Here is a 15,654-nt window from a genome sequence, read left to right on the forward strand (position 1 = left end):
ATGGGACTTTATAAGAAAGTAGATAAATGATACTCCACAAAGAGATTACACTACAATTCAGTTTATTATATCAGGTTAAAAGATGTCATACAGAAGTCTCTATTCCCTAACCAAGCATGCTTATGCACATTTATGTATTTTGATGGCCAGTCAGAATAGTAGCGGGTGTTAGAGGCTGAGATCTGACTGCATGCAGTTGCCTCTCTGAACTTCTTCTGCTGATCACCACCACTAGTAATGATGACCCCTTTTCTTTTGTTCTCAGTCCATTTATACCTTATTGTCTTCTGGTATCAAGTGGCAAATGCTGATTATAGTTATGTAAGTCAGTTACAACTCAGTGTCCAAAATACAAGGTGAGGTGGCACTGGATCAGAGTACATCTGGATTTCCTGATACCCAACTTCAAAGTGGCTCATGGTAAGCCGATATTGGTCATGCCTTGATATGGTCTGGTCACATTCCAATACAGATAACAGGCACCTCTGCCTCACATCTGCAGGCCAAATGCTGACATACAGTAGATGTCTTTTGCAGCATGACATTTGACTTCTGATCAGCTCAACCCTCCCCCCCCCCCCGCCTCTGATGCTGCAATAGAGACGTCCTGGCACATTATCACTCTCTCTACCCTTGAAACACATTCAGTTGTTTACCATCTTATCAGCATATTGTCACTTGCTGTCCTTGCAGTTTTCTTGTTGGTCAACAATATTGGACAGTCAGATCTCTAGCCTCCTAAAATAGGAATACACATACACACACGTTAACTTTTAGTAACTTTTACTATTAACACACAATGGTTACATGACAGATAAGTGGTATTAGATAATAATAGCAAATAATAACAAGCTATGCCATAACACTCTTATGGATTGGTAACTGGTTAAAGAACAGGAAGCAGAGAGTAGGATTAAATGGTCATTCTTGCAGGAGACATTGTCTCAATGGAGGCATCTCCATTTCTCATAATACTAGAATCCGGGGTCATCCCATGAAACCGATTGGTGGGAGATTCAGGACACAGCACATACTTAAATTATGGAATTTGGTTCTACAAGATGTACTGATAGAGTCAACCTGGACACCTTTAAAAGGAGATTAGAGAAATTCATGAAGGATAAGCTGTCAGTATTATGAGAGAGGGAGATAAAAGGCCAAGAACAATTCCTAGGATGGAGATTATGTAAGGCAGACTTCCCCAAACTGGTGCCTACCAGATGTTTTGGACTTCAACTCCCTGCAGCTCCCACCCAACATGATAAATGGTCAGAAATACTGAGAGTTAGTCACAAAGAACTAGAGGGCACCAGGTTGGGGAAAGCTGTCTTAGTGGCTATAAAAACCCCAGGTTTGCAGTCCTGGAGAAAAAGCATGACTGACCAAAGAGAGGTGTTTTGTTCTGACCATCACTGACCTGTTGGAGAAGTAGCTAGCTCTGCAGGGGTAAACACTCTCACCAGTCCTTAGTTACTATGCTGTGCTAAGCAGATCTGAGAAACAGCTAGACATTTTAGATTTGGTTTGACTTCCTTAACTGAGTAAGTGTGCTAGAGAGTGATGTGGTTTTTATGTTCAACGTGATTAATTTCTAACCAAGCCAGCTTCTGTGGTTACAAATAAGAGTTGATATATTGCACCAGACTCTTACTTGTCTGAGTTTCTACACCAAAATAGGAGATCTGTGTCTGTCAGTTCTTACCGATGTACTGACAGAATCACCTGTTGGGAAAGATCCAAAGGAAATCCTAACACTCTCTTCCCTTGCATACCTGTGTGGGGTGTTCTGTCCTAGCACCCCAAGTTGTTGTAGTAGAATGGAGTTTGGTGTTGTTTTTTTGCGTCTCGAGTCCCAGGGCATTTCTACACCAGCTTAAAATCCTGCATTTAAAATGGAGCTTTCCGCTTCTGTTTTAAATGCAGGATCACCACTGACTCCCTTTACATGCGCTCCCCCCGCCCCAATATCTGAGTCTTCCATTATCTTTCAGTGATCTTGCTCCTCTTCTTCACGGAGGAAACTGAAGCGGAACACAATGGGGGTAATGTGATAGCTCATTATCTGTGATCTATTTAAAAATGGAAGGGCATTTAATGCAAGAGTGTCACGGCAGGGTCACTGCATCATGTAAAGAGCTTACAAACTTCTGTGAAGGAGCAATCTCAATCGCAGGATAAAAGCTCCATGTGATGAAGCCCCCACGGTGAAGTATCTGTTAAGGTTCTAAGCAGAGAACTGTTAGCAATGTGCTCAAGTTCCTGTGTGTGTTGTGAGACCAGGCTGTTTTGCACTTTACATAGTTACCCATCACTAGAGTTCTTTCTGTGTAAGCTCTAAGGGTGCATGACATGGGGCCAGAGAGATAAAGCCCAGTGCTGTATGCCCTATCATCTGAATTAGGTTGAGGTTTATATAGCAGTGATCGTATGCCGAGATTGGATGCTGAGTTATACCACATCCCATGCTCTGGCATGGTGACATAGGTCAGGCAGTTGTTGACATGTGGACAGTTATTTATCTAGAGTGAATCAGATAAATCAATGAGAGATAAAATATTTGCACTGGGTCTGGGGCTTGAAAAATGGATTTATTCCCTTTATTTTAATTTCCTCTGGGAAGCATATGGAGAGTAACCATTATAATTTGCTCTGGGGAGCATATGGAGCCAGAACTACACTAAAAAATAAAGCTAGTTTAAAAATGTATTGAAATAACAGACAAAACGGTGAAAAGCTATAGATAATAATGAAAAACAGTGAAGACATGGTATAAAATAAACAATACATTGCATAATAAATAAAATGAAGTCACTACAATGTGACTACTATAAAGGCAATGATAAAAGAATGTATACAATATAAAACTTAATTGAGGCCTGCTATATGCCACACTTCCTTATCAGAAATCAAGAGTAATAAGTATTTGCACCCAAGATTCCTCCCTGGTACCAAGTAAAGAACAGATCTTATCAGTCACCATAAATCTGTCTTCCAACTTTTAATTGAAACAGGGAATGTGAACAGCCTTTAGCTTCAAAACTAAGATTGAAATAAAATAAAAACAATTATTGAGTGTAACAGCACATCAGTAACAGAAATGATAGGGCCAATGCTAGCTCACAAGAATCCAGAAATAAAGAGGGTAATAGAGATTCAAAAGAAACATCTGTGAAAAAACCTTCAATCCTTGACAGGGCTATAAAAAAAGCAAAAACCATATAAGGAACAGGGCTATAAGCACAGAATGGAAAACCTGCCCTCAAAAAGCCAAAGAGTACTGTTAACTATTATCAGAAACATAGGCTGGATCTACACTTACCGCCTTTTTTCGCTTCCAATGAGGTTTCACCGCCTGCCTTTCACACTACGCAGTAGCTGCCTCGAATTGAAACCAGAATTTCCCACTTCCGTGCTCCCGCTTTCAATACTCTAATATCCCGATATTTCCACTTAATGTGCTCTGATTTTCCGCCTTTGCTACCATATCCAGTTGTAGTCCCCTCCGCTGCCTGTCCATATGCGGCAGTGTTTGTATTTCCCTCCTGTCCAACCACAGCTCTCGACAGCCCCATGTCTTCTTCCGGCTACCGATCGCATAGCTTCCGCAGCAGCCCCCGTTTCCTCAGCAACAAGCAAAGGGCTGGATGTGTGCGCACTTGTCTGAGCTCAGAAGCTAAGCGGGGTCGGTCCCAGTCAGTGCTTGGATGGGAGACCGCCTGGGATTCAGGCTTCCTTCATTGAGCAGGGGGTTGTTGTATCCCTTCAAATGAGACTAAGTTTTACCCCCTCCTATCCCCCGCTCTGGATTTAAAAAAAAAAAATTAAGGCGTTATCCTCGCAAAATCGGGGCTTCTCTGAGATTTTTTTTTTCTAATTGAGGCATGATCTTCAAAGCTTCGAAGATCATGCCTCAATTAGAAAAAAACCCATCATGGAGAAGCCCCGATTCTGCGAGGATAACGCCTTAATTAAAAAAAAAAAATCTGGAGCAGGGGATAGGAGGAGGTAAAACTTAGTCTCATTTGAAGGGATACAACAACCCCCTGCTCAATGCAGGAAGCCTGATTCCCAGGCGGTCTTCCATCCAACTACTGACCTGGGCTGACCCCGCTTAGCATCTGAGATCAGACAAGCACGTGCAAGAAAACAGCAGGAAAAGAGCACAGCGCTTCAGTGTGAACCGAGCTCGCGCATTCGATGAAGCACAGCAACAGGGAAAATGGATGAGTGTGAATAATCACGTTTTAATGCGAGAGCGTTTAACCCAAAGGGACACCGAATTCATTGTGATGGCAGGCGCAATGTAGATTGGCCCATAGGAAAGTAAGTGTTAACTTTCAGAGGCTTGTAAGCAAGATATATTTTAAAATCAAATCACCCATCTGTTCACCCAGAGGAAAATCTTCTATGGCGGAATGTTACATTTCAACATAGCTCTGTAAGGAGACCCATAAAACAATAACCTAAAGCATTTTAGATCATTTTAACCTAAAGCATTTTAAGATCCTTTCTTGACTCTGCTCTGCTTGCTCCTTTACTAAGCACCATCCTAATTAGCTATTTTGCCATAACCAGACAAGCACAGCCCAGAGATAGACTCTCATGTTTGATGTTTATTTTACTTGGAGAGACTTTCCAGGTGTTGTGTTACCTTGGGAAAGAATCATTAGCCTTCACAATCTTCACAGTGCCCAGCTGAAAGGAATATCCATGCTTTATTCTACCCTTCACACTTCCATGTTTTATGGCATCAGAGCCTTTTTTATGGTGTTTCCTACATACCATCCTCAAGGACAAATTGCCAGGGTTTCTCTCTCTCTCTCTCTCCCCCCTTGCTTCCAGAAAAGCAGAGGAAAGCCACCATGGCATTTGGCTCACAAGAGCAATAAAACATTGGCTCACAGGAAGTCCAGGCTTTGTGGGCCTTTGTTGTTGTTGTTCACAATTCCCCAGAACCAAGAAAACAAGTCCAGAAATGCCCCAGTTAACAGGCACATCAACAGCGTGGCCATGGATTAAAGGGGTATAGGATACGGCATAAATGTACTCCTCCCCTGCATTATCCACATCTCTGTCCCATTTTAGCTGTTCTGCTGGTGCATATTTGCAAGTGAAACAGCTCTGCCAGCAGAGAATGCTGCCAGCATATTTGGAATGTTCCCCTGGTGTATTTTTCTGTGGCAGCAGTGTATCTTCATTCCACCAGTGTATGCGGCTTCCACCACATATTAAAGACCCTCAGGTGATTTATGTTCAGAATAGAATTGTGCCCTTTAAAATATTTACAAGTAATTTTTTTTTATCTGAAGTAAAGCTTTAAATTTATTTTAATATAAAGTGTAAAGCTCATTAAGTTCACTTTTTTTCCTAATCAAGTATTTCAATTTAGATACCTTTGGCTATTGGAAAAACCTCAGAAAGATTTATGCAGCGTATTAAAAAAAAGAAGAAGCATATATTGGCTTGGAGACATCCTGCTTGAGAGAGACATCTAAAAGTTAAGCTTTGGGTGAAAGACAATGCTGGGGCATCATGTAGAGGACAGTCCTGATGACAGGGATGTATGATTAGAGATGGGCCAAAGCTTCTTTTCAGAGGCAAAACCCTATTACCAATTAATCAATTAAGTAATTTGATCTATTATTTCAACCCAGAAGGATCCCCAAGGCCACTTACATACAGTAATATACATGAAAATTGGGACTGCTCTTAAGTAGCATATCCTTCCCTTTTCCCAAAGCTGCATGTCTTTTTACTTTCCAAGAGAGAGTGCTGACCTCATGTGTGTGTGTATTGGCAAGGAAAGGAAGCAATTTCTTTGGGGAGGGAAATACATCAAGTTTGAACACAATTAGCAAAAATTAAGCTTTGGAATAAAAACAATGCTAGGGGCATCTAGAACAGAGCAGTTTCCCAGTGGCAGGAGGTATGATTTGTGGTGTGCCCCATTTTGGTGTTGTTGGCAAGCCGCTTAGCACAAAGCATGCACAGACAATAGTTCTTCAGTATTTGGCAGAATATGGTGTTTTCAGTAAGAAACTCAGCCCAGAACGGAGCAAGTCCAGACTTGGAGATATTACAGGACTGCTTAGCAAGTGATCTTGCCATAGGGACATCAGCATGGAGTCACATAGAATCATAGAATAGTATAGTAGGGATGGAAGGGGCCTACAAGACCATCAAGTCCAACCCCCAGACCATTGAGTCCAACCCCCAGCAACACTACTCAGTCAAGCAGCACTAGATGAAATCCCCCATAATTAGACTGGGCACAGCAATCAGTGAAGTAGATATGCATGCACCCCCAGGCACAGGCTGACTTCTCCTCAATCACTGACAGGAAATTTCCCAATCTTTGGGGCACAGCACTGTCCAAATTAGGTTTTGCCCACCCCCAGTAGCCCTTTCAGGACCCATGATGGTGTTAGCAATAAGTCATTCTACCCTTTGTCTGGTTGCCTGAAACCAGTATTGACTCTGCCCAAGCATCTTCTCTCCTCTTTTGTTTTATTGTCTTTATTGTGCCCAGAACCTTTTGTAGTCTTTGTTTAAACCCTATAAGAACCCCTGACTTCATGTCCACAGTGTTCTGGTGACTCCAGCCAGTCACACTTTGCGGAAATCGCTCATACGGTTCCTGGCCTTCCCCACTTAGGCAGGATACTATACTCAATCCAGGTGCATGGCAAGCTCTGTAGCCTTCCAACGGCCTGATAGTCCTCACTCTCTGGTTGCATGACAAGACCAATTGCTGTGGTTGTGCCCGTTGGCTCATGTTCCTCCACTGAAATCACTTTAAGCCACATAACTTCACTACCTGCTTGTTCCAAACCACCCAGGTCTGGCCACTAAGTTCCCTGTTCTAGCTAAAACAATGGTCCACCTGCAGCCACTTTTGAAGATTCCTTCCCTTTTTACTGAAACCTCTGGAGTTTCACCACACCCCAGCACTGTCTGCAGGAAGGATCTAATGAGATCACAGGAAAGGTATCTTTCAAGCCCGCTCCTATCTTCTAGATGTCCTGGTGCATGGCAAGAATAAAGGTTCTGTGGGTGGGGAAACCTGCTGATTTGGGCTGGGTTGCACTCCCCCAAAAGACCAACTGTGCAGCTTGGGGGCCCTTCTAGATGCAGTGCTATCTATGGAAACAGGTGGCGTCAGTTACCAGGATTGCCTTCTTTGGCTGATTCACTAGCTGCAACCCCATCTAGAGAAGGTGGACCTTACCACAGTTATTAATGTCCTGTTTATAGCCATATTACACTACTGTAATGTGCTCTTATGTGGGGTTGCTTTTACTGATGGTTGAGAAACTTCCGCTGGTACAGAAGGCAGATGCTCGGGTTACTTGTGGGAGCAAAGTGGTGGGAACCAATAGTTCCCATTCTGTACCAGCTACACTTGACAGCGTGTTTGGGTCGAATTCAAAGTACTGGTCACGACCTTTGAAGCAGGCATGTTGAGTTTCAGGCTTGGGGTCCCAATCCTGTCCTGCTGGGGTTCCCCAGATGGCCATGCCCCTTTTCCCACATTACAGAGTGGTTCCTGCTTCCCACTCTCCCCAATCATTTGGTGGTTTCCCAGCTTTTACGCCATTCCCCCCCCCCTTTTAAAAAGTTGGAATGCCTCTCAAGTCCTAGTTACTAGCAGTTGAAAGCTTTAAACTAAAATACACTGATATTTTTGTCCCACTCCCTTGCCTTTGGCCCCACTTACCACTGGAGTGCTGCTCCTGAGAGAGGTCCTGCACCCATGCTTTAAAGCCATAAACAGTTTGGAACCAGATTATTTGAAGAACCTCCTGCACTTATAGCAGTTATTGGCTGCCTGCTGGCCTGAGAGACACTGTGTCCCAGTACATCATGTAACTTTACTTTAAGAAGCTCGGCCAGGCACCATGTATAAAGAGAAGGCTGGAAGGCTTCCATCTCCAGCTGAAATGGGCAAGACCAAGCAAATGCTTGCTGCATAGGCCATGAATTACTGGTCAGGTACAGAGGATTCAGCAATGTAACATAATTAGCCACACTAAAATGGAGTGTCTCACAATGGGATTAGGGCACATTAATCAGGAGTTATGCATGAATACAGCCAAGGCAAAGAGTCGCATACCCCTAAAGATGTGCATAACTATTGAAAAGTATGGTGGTCAGGTGGAGATCCCTGCCTCTAGGTGCAGCACTACAAGAAGATTCCATTCTTGATCTGATCAGATATAGTCTGTCCTGAGTAGAATTGAACAGAGGTATCTGCACTATTGAGAATATTGCTTGTTCTGGCTAGAGCTGTGTCTCTCCCTTCTTTGTCTAAGACTGAGTGATACTCTTCCTTTGTCGGCTCCTGCCAGCTCACCGCAGCTTGTGGCAATAAATCACGGGCTGATAACAGCGTGTAAACCTGTCCAAGGCTTGGAAGTGAAAAAGCAGCTTATAGCAGGGGATGTCCTACCCAGACAGTAAGTTCAAAGCATGGAGGCAAAGAGAACTCCGTTATCCAATCCGGGATCCAAACCACATGAGGAAACACAAGCAGAAAAGCAAGCACGGCAGTGCACAAGGGCTGAGGCTGAGAACCGGTGTGTAACACAATGTTGTTTCTTCAGCGGTCTAGCCCCAGCCTGCCAACCCCTTTTAACAGCCATGACTTGAGGCAGCTGTATCTAATCAGTCCTCCTGCCTCTGAGAGCCTCTCTGTCTTAAACAGACAGGGGCTCCCCTACTCTGCTCCGGGACATGCAGCTGCCTTTGTTCTGCAGGGGTCAGTGGCATTTTGCCCTCCGAATCCTGTGGGGAGACTGCAGCTGGGCCTGGAACCTCCATAGGGGGTGAGGGGGCTTAGGCTCCTTCTGTGCTGGTCCCTTCCCATGGGTCTGGAGCCTGCTCTTCCCCTTCATCCTTGGAGGAGTCCGAGGGGGGCATGACATCCTTTTGCTTTCCTTGTTTTAAACGTTGTATGAAAAACATGGGCTTCAGTGACCATTACTCCTGGCTTTCCTAAACTCCTGGTACCATGTGTTCGTGGCAACCTCCATGTTCTTGGCTGCTCCTGTTGACGCTCATTCCTCAAATCACTCCTACACCATGGAACCTGGGGTTCTGTCAGAGAGCCTTGTCAACCCTTCCCTTGAGCTCTGCTCTTGCTCAAGTGGAGACCAAAAGTGTAGCATATAAGAGCCTTGCCTACGGACCCAACTACACATTCTACTAATCATGTTACTGTAGTTCCGCCTGCTATTTTTATTTACTTTTGTGTAAGCCAGAGTTTAAGCTTCCCCTCTGTCAAGGTTCCACTTATGACCTGGACCCCTAGAGCAACCCCTTAAGCATCTCTTGCCTTCTTAAGAGTCCTACCTTCCTTCTTTTAAACGTCCCCTTCCCAGTAACATGGGGTTTAGGCTGTAGATGCGGGGTGACTGAACCTCTAGACACAGGGCTTAACTATAACAGTTTACTAGTAAATTTAAAGCAAACAAATTACAACTAAAGGTATTTACACAATAGAGCTGAGTGATACAAAAGGGATTAAAAGTGGCAAAACACAAGTTCATTTACCTTAGCTGTCCTTAGACTTCTCCAGGCTGCTTCTTCCTGCTCCCTCTTCAGACTCTGCTCTCACTTCAGGCTCTGGCTATCTCTGCTATTACTGGCTCTCTTGCTGTCTTTATATACTTCCTCCTTCAAAACCAACTGCTTCAAACCTGAAGAAATGAAACTTAAGTGGATAAATGAAACTGACACTTAACTGGAGAAATGAAACTATTCCTTTCAGGGTTACCCCCTCCCAACTGAAAACTCCAGGCCTCTAAGCCTGACCTTTCCCCCTTTGCCTCTGTAGGCCTCAAATATTCACACACCCCATTTCCCCCCTGAAATCCCATCCTCTTGGAGGTGGTGGTTAAAAAAAAGAAAAAAGTCTCCATTGATTCAGTGGACTTTTTTTTTTTTTAACATCTCCCCCCTGCAGTGGGCTGACTTTCAGAGGCAAAAAGGTAGGGGAGAGCTTAAACTCTCTTCTCCCAAAGCACTATGGTCCCTAGCTGTCAGGAGCGCCCTAGCTGCCTCTTATAGTCACCTCCAATAGCCAACTCAAGACACAGATGAAAAGGATTCTTTTTAAGGCTTTATCCCTTTTACAACTTAATGACTCTTTCAGATGCTAATCACCAGCGACTAAGCAAGGAACAGCCCTGGGGAAAGATAGAGTAGCCTAAGCTCCAGGTAAGGCAGTTGGTCCCCGTTTGAAGGAGAATCACGGGAAGACCCTGAACGTATGGGCTACGGAGAGATCCTCCCTCTTTCCCTTGGGTCCTCGGGACATGACCATTGCTTGTGCGCCAAACGAGCGCTATGCCTCCTTTCCACGCCCTCCATCTGTCGTCGCTCCCTGCGTCGGCGCCGAGCGTCCAGCAAGCCCCGCTCCAGCGCTCTCTCGCTGCCAGGGTCACTATCTATCCCAGGAATGCTGGCAGGAAGAATCTCTGTCAGCTGCTGTGCTTGTGAGAGATGAGTGAGCTCCTCTCCCACGGATTGCTGTTCCTCCTCAGAATCAGAACTGCTCTGGGGTCCTATTGGCTCAGTTTCCACCCTGACACTAGCCAGATCAGGACTGCACATGAACGTAAACAACGCAATTAGGAGAACATGTAGTTTAAAACATTAAATACATGCATAAAAATATTAAAACCAAAACAGCAACCTAAAGGTCCCCTTCCTGCAGCTGCGGTTTTTCTACACCACAGCTTCATCTGCAGGATGGTCTGTTGGGACTCTTATTGTGCAATTTTGTCAGTGTGTGGAGAGACCTGTGCTATGCAGATCTCTCTCCTTCTCTCAGTCACTTGATTCCCTCCCTCCCTCTGAAGCCTTAAACCCCCAATTTGTTAAACTCCAACCCCATCAGCTCTCAGGAAACCACAGTTCAATCCATTCAGGACAGAACCAGACAGGCATAGCTGCAGCCTAGTTTCTAAATGAAACTACCCTTAATTTAAACATCAAGCATTCCTGAAACGAATTTCTGCACCTCTGAATCTGTGTATGGATTGCTAAGGTGTTCAGTCAGTTTTCTGCCTTGTGTTTAATATGCCTAGGATTGTTCTATATGAACTGATTAATTCCCCATCGGAGTTTATATAATGTATATAATCAACAAGCTAATTCTCCAAGACTGATCATTTGTACATTTTGATTCTTATGTGAAAAACCACACCCCTTTAGAATAGAACCTGTGTGCATACATGCGCGCGCGCAAGTCAGTCGTTGGAACAAATCTGCTTAGACGTCAAGGTTATAAGATTGCTTATATATATGTATCTTGAAATGTCATTCAACGCTGTCCAGGCCCCAAGCTCAGCTGCTCACAGGCCAGTCATTAAGGTCAATCAGATTGGTGGGCACAAGAGACAGGGTCTTTTCAGTAGTAGCTCTGTCTTTGCTTGGCCTCCTCCTTAGCTGTTTTAAATGGGCCTTAAAGACATTTTTGTTCCCATTTGCTTTTAACTGGTCATACTGGCCACTGCTTATTATTTATATTTTTTTCTGTGGGTTTCTGGTTTAGGTTGTTTTCTACTGGTTTAGGTTGCTGTTTTGGTTTTAATATTTTTATGCATGTATTTAATGTTTTAAATTGTTTTTATGTTATTTCTGTGAGCCATCTTGAGATGATTTTTCTGCACTGAAAGATGGCAGACAAGTAATTAAATATAAACAAACACCATTACCTTCAAACAAGATTATTTCTTTTCTTCTTTTTTTAAATCTATTTTTATTTTGTTTTTACAAATAAAATAAACACTACCAACAATATAATCAAAATCTTCAGTTTCTGACATTACAGTATTCTAAAGAAAAGAAAAGGATAGCAAAAGGAGAAAAAAAAAGAATTATATTAACATTCAATAAAAACAAACCAAATATTCAAACAGTCTTATAGCACAGAAATAGAAGCAAACAATCCATTTCCATTAGCCATAAATTACTACTCAGTTAACACGTATTAATAAACATTAAAGGTTTAGCCGGCAAGGAACAGCAACAACAATAATCCCATAGTGCTATTAATGTAATAATACTAATGAAAAAGGGAAAAAAGAGAAGTTTAAGAGAAAGACAAAAACAGGAACAAATCATTTATATATTTTAAGTAGTATCATATCTAAAAATAGATTTATATGTGTACTCACACATATACACACAAATATGCACTTTACTACAATGTCATAAAGAAAGAGAAAGAAGAAAAAAAATGCAAACCTTTATCTTTGGCCTACTGCCTAACCGCTTATCAGCTAAAACCCAAACAAGACTTCAAAAGAACAGTGAAAATGGCTAAGTTCCAACTCCAGAGGCTGAAAGAGTTGGTTCCCTGAATTTAATTTTAATACCAATTAAAAATATTTCTGCAGCATCAGGATCCAAGAATCTTTTCATCTGCTCTTCAAAAAGAACACAAAATGTAGCTGGATATTTAATATGATATTGCAGGTTAATTTGCTTTGCCAAACCTCTTGCCTTGGCAAATTGCCTTCTTCTGTCTGCAGTTTCTTTAGTATAATCATGAAAGAGCATAATCTTGCATTTGCTGGTCCCCACCGGAGCTCACTTCTCTTGCCAGACATATAAGGTAGTTTTTTGTGGAGACCCGTGAAAATTGAACAATAACAGTCCCAGATGTCCCTTTAGTGACACGCATTGAACCAGGAATATGATATGCATGCTCAATATCAAGTAAAAAATCAGATGGTAAAGCAAATAGCTCATGCAAAAGTTTATCTATAAATTCTGCCAAGCCTATATCAGTAGCCATGTCTTTAATACCAAAGATACATAGATTCGCTCTGTGTGTGAAGGCCTCCAGTTGAAAGATTCGAGCAGACAGATATTATGAGACACTTTCATAGCCGTTTCATGCACAACAATCTGATCTTCAAAATCATTAACCTTCACTTCCATCTTTTGAAAAGAGATATTAATTAAATCCACAGCCCCCTGAAGGGCGGTTATTGAGTCCTGCATTGTTTCAAGTTTCTTGGACTACTCTCGTAGCTGCGAAGACATTTGTTCCTCAGTCGTTAAGTCGTGTCCAACTCTTCGTGACCCCATGGACCATAGCATGCCAAGCCTTCCTGTCCTCCGCTCTCTCCCGGAATGTGCTCAAGTTCATATTCATTGCATCGGTGAGGCTATCTAGCCATCTCATCCTCTGCTGTCCCCTTCTCCTTTTGCCTTCAATCTTTCCCAGCATCAGGGTCTTTTCCAGGGAGTTTTCTCTTCACATTAGGTGGCCAAAATATTTGAGCTTCAGCTTCAGTATCTGTCCTTCCAATGAGCAGTCAGGGTTGATTTCCTTTAGGATTGACAGATTTGACCTCCTTGCAGTCCAGGGGACTTGTAAGAGTCTCCTCCAGCACCACAGTTTGAAAGCATCAATTCTTCGGCGCTCAGCCTTCCTTATAGTCCAGCTCTCACATTCATACATTACTACTGGGAAAACCATAGCTTTGATTATACAAACCTTTGTCAGCAAGGTGATGTCTCTGCTTCTTACTATGCTGTCTAGGTTTGCCATAGCTTTCCTCCCAAGGAGCAAGCGTCTTTTAATTTCATGGCTACAGTCACCGTCTGTGGTGATCTTGGAGCCCAAGAAAGTAAAATCTGTCACTGCTTCCATTTCTTCCCCTTCTATATGCCAGGGAGTGATGGGGCCAGATGCCATGATCTTAGTTTTTTTTAATGTTGAGTTTCAAACCAGCTTTTGCACTCTCCTCTTTCACCCTCAACAAGAGGCTCTTTAGATCCTCTTCACTTTCTGCCATTAGGGTGGTATCGTCTGCGTATCTGAGGTTGTTGATAATTCTCCCGGCAATCTTAATTCCAACCTGTGATTCATCCAACCCGGCGTTTCTCATGATGTACTCTGCATATAAGTTAAATAAGCAGGGCGACAATATACAGCCTTGTCGTACTCCTTTCCAAACTTTGAACCACTCGGTTGTTCCATGTCCGGTTCTTACTGTTGCTTCTTGACCCTCGTACAGGTTTCTCAGGAGACAGGTAAGATGGTCTGGTACTCCAACTCTTTCAGAATTTGCTACAGTTTGTTGTGATCCACACAATCAAAGGCTTTAGCGTAGCCAATGAAGCAAAAATAGACGTTTTTCTGGAATTCTCTTGCTTTCTCCATGATCCAGCGAATGTTGGCGATTTGATCTCTAGTTCCTCTGCCTCTTCGAAACCCAGCTTGTACTTCTGGTAGTTCTCGGTTCACATACTGCTGAAGCCTGGCTTGTAGGATTTTGAGCATAACCTTGCTGGCATGTGAAATGAGCGCAATTGTGTGGTAGTTTGAACACTCTTTGGCATTGTCCTTCTTTGGAATTGGAATGTAAACTGACCTTTTCCAGCCTTGTGGCTACTGTTGAGTGTTCCAAATTTGTTGGCATATTGACTGCAACACTTTAACAGCATCATCTTTTAGGATTTTAAATAGCTCAGCTGGAATACTGTCATCTCCGCTAGCTTTGTTGTTAGTAATGCTTCCTAAGGCCCACTTGACTTCACTCTCGAGGATGTCCAGCTCAGGTTCAGTGACCGCACTATCATGGCTATCAGGGACATTAAGATCTTTCCTGTATAGTTCTTCTGTGTATTCTTGCCACCTCTTCTTAATCTCATCTGCTTCTGTTAGGTCCCTGCCTTCTTTGTCCTTTATCATGCCATCTTTGCACAAAACGTTCCCTTGATATCTCCAATTTTCTTGAAGAGATCTCTAATCTTTCCCATTCTATTGTTTTCCTCGATTTATCATAGAATCATAGGGTTGGAAGGGGCCTACAAGACCATCGAGTCCAACGCACTGCTCAATGCAGGAAGCCTGATTCCCAGGCGGTCTCCCATCCAAGGACTAACCAGGGCTGACCCTGCTTAGCTTCTGAGATCATTCGAGATCAGGTGCATATCAAAGATCCACGATTCTTTGCATTGTTCATTTAAGAAGGCCTTCTGGTCTCTCCTTGCTATTCTCTGGAACTCTGCATTCAGTTGGGTATATCTTCCCCTTTCTCCCTTGCTTTTCGCTTCCCTTCTTTCCTCAGCTACTTGTAAAGCCTCATCAGACAGCCACTTGGCTTTCTTGCATTTCTTTTTCTTTGGGATGGATTTCGTTGCTGCCTCCTGAACAATGTTACGGACCTCCGTCCATAGTTCCTCAGGCACTCTGTCTATCAGGTCTAATCCCTGAAATCTATTCCTCACCTCCACTGCATATTCATAAGGGATATGATTGAGGTCATACCTGAATGGTTTAGTGGTTTTCCCTACGTTCTTCAATTTCAGCCGAAATTTTGCAATAAGAAGCTCATGATCTGAGCCACAGTCAGCTCCAGGTCCTGTTTTTACTGACTGTATAGAGCTTCTCCATCTTTGGCTGCAAAGGACATAATCAATCTGATTTCAATATTGACCATCTGGTGATGTCCATGTATAGAGTCGCCTCTTGTGCTTTTGGAAAAGAGTGTTTGCTATGATCAGCGTGTTCTCTTGGCAAAACTCTATTAGCCTTTGTCCTGCTTCATTTTGTACACCAAGGCCATGCTTGCCTGTCATCCCGGTGATTTCTTGACTTCCTACTTTAGCATTCCAATCCCCTATGATGAA

At 43.1% G+C, this 15,654-nt stretch overlaps 1 long non-coding RNA gene across 1 annotated transcript in view; it reads right to left on the minus strand.

The window, feature by feature from the left end:
* Positions 1-15,654, minus strand: part of LOC146339449 (uncharacterized) — a 23,056-nt gene continuing 7,402 nt past the window's right edge. Inside the window, exons 2-3 of the long non-coding RNA XR_014784253.1 lie at positions 9,553-9,698; positions 1-738 (exon numbers count right to left, since the gene is read on the minus strand). This is a non-coding gene — a long non-coding RNA (uncharacterized LOC146339449). The remainder of the gene's footprint in view (positions 739-9,552; positions 9,699-15,654) is intronic.

Source organism: Heloderma suspectum, chromosome 7 (genome assembly GCF_057233095.1).
Source record: "Heloderma suspectum isolate Gila_16-S chromosome 7, 16-S_ref, whole genome shotgun sequence".
Classification (NCBI taxonomy): Eukaryota; Metazoa; Chordata; class Lepidosauria; order Squamata; family Helodermatidae; genus Heloderma; species Heloderma suspectum.